Source organism: Coregonus clupeaformis, chromosome 10 (assembly GCF_020615455.1).
Source record: "Coregonus clupeaformis isolate EN_2021a chromosome 10, ASM2061545v1, whole genome shotgun sequence".
Taxonomy (NCBI): Eukaryota; Metazoa; Chordata; class Actinopteri; order Salmoniformes; family Salmonidae; genus Coregonus; species Coregonus clupeaformis.
In genome coordinates this window covers 13,548,926-13,550,846 of record NC_059201.1, presented here as the reverse complement: position 1 = coordinate 13,550,846, position 1,921 = coordinate 13,548,926, and positions in this window count along the sequence as shown.

Genomic DNA, 1,921 nt, shown 5'->3' with positions numbered 1-1,921 from the left:
GTAAGTTACATTTATTATTCTCTACATAGGATTGAGGGTCGGGAACGACAAGGAGGAAGGGGGCCCATATTCACGCAAGAACAAGAGAGAGAGATAATAAACATGGTTTTGGCCAATAATGCTATCAGGCTCAGAGAACTACAAGCCAACATTATCGGTGACCATGCCATTTTCAATAATGTCCATCAGGTCTCTCAGTCAACACTGGCACGCATCCTGAAAATACATCAGGTTCAAATGAAACAACTTTATCGAGTGCCTTTTGAGCGGAATTCAGAGAGGGTCAAATGGCTGCGGCATGAGTATGTGGAGGTTTGTATTGTTCACTTTAGCACTGTGATGTTGCATACTGCACACATGACTTTTTTACATTGACTGTATACTAGACCTATCCTGAACTACACAATCTTGTCTTTCACTGTATTTCAGAGTTTTGCAGATGGATGCTGAGGAAATCCTGCATGAATTCATATATATTGATGAGGCAGGGTTCAACCTCACAAAAGCAAGGAGAGGCAGAAATATAATTGGCCACAGGGCTATAATCAATTTCCCAGGGCAACGTGAGGGTAACATCACCCTTTGCGCTGCCATTTCACAGCATGGAGTTCTCCTCCGTCATGCCAAAATGGGCCCTTACAACACACCTCACATTCTCGCATTTTTGGACCGATTGCACCACATCGTCACAGCAGGTAATGAAATGCACCAGATGCAATACACTGTCATCTGGGACAATGTGTCATTCCACCGCTCTGCTTTGGTCCAGAACTGGTTTCAACACCATCCACAGTTGACAGTACTATACCTTCCACCATACTCTCCGTTTCTAAACCCTATCGAAGAGTTTTTCTCTGCATGGCGGTGGAAGGTTTACGATCTCCAGCCCCAGGCTCAGGTACCCCTCATTCAGGCCATGGAGGACGCCTGTGACCAAGTCGACGCCGCAGCTGTGCAAGGATGGATTCGACATTCAAGACGGTTCTTCCCGCGTTGTCTTGCTAATGAGGATATTGCTTGTGATGTTGATGAAATTCTCTGGCCAGATCCAGCTAGGCGAAGAGATAATGTATAGTATGTTTACTGTAGTATTTTCTGTACAATATTGTCCGTTTTTTTCAGATTATTTTTTATGGTTGTTGTTGTTATTTACTGTAATTGTAACCTGTACTGGATACAGTATTTTACGTTTGTCTGTTGTTTGCTGAGCTAACAGTGTTATGCACACTACTGTAGTAGCATGAAAACTGGGACATGTTTTGTTGTGATTCTCCATGTTGACTGATTTGGGTATATGGAGAGAAATAAATGATATTGTCTGCAGCATTGGTCTTGTGTAGTGTTTGTATAGTTGCACTTTCTCTGTGTACTTCATTTACAGTACTCTAATCACCTAGAATTAGACTTGCTAAAAGTGTTTTAGGTTAGCAACAGCAGTGTGTAACATATGAAATGTGTGTGTTTCGTATGGTAACAAAATATTGTTTTTATGAAGTCGTGTATAGTTTTGACAAGTGTTCCATTTTGCAAATTATCTGAAGTGTTGTGCTACTTTGGTGTAGGGTTGTGCTAATTGTGTGTAGTGTTTTGACAAACCGGGCCCTGTTTTCAAAATTGTGCTTAAACAATTGAAAACTGTAAAGAGAACTAAAGACATTTCAATTATAACGTTATAGCGACACCTACTGGTGAACATGGCCCTGAACTGAACCCCCAACTTGAATTAAACTATAAAATAGCCCTATATGGCCGTCTATCTTTTCACATCATATACCATTATTATGACATTGTCATGCAAGATAGGCCTTCACATAGGCTATAAGACACTCACGAAGTGTCTGAAACTCTCCTGTGAGACACGGTTGTTTTCGGGTGCCTGAGTAGGGATGCCTAGGCTACTTTGCCTTTTCTCTGTAGACAA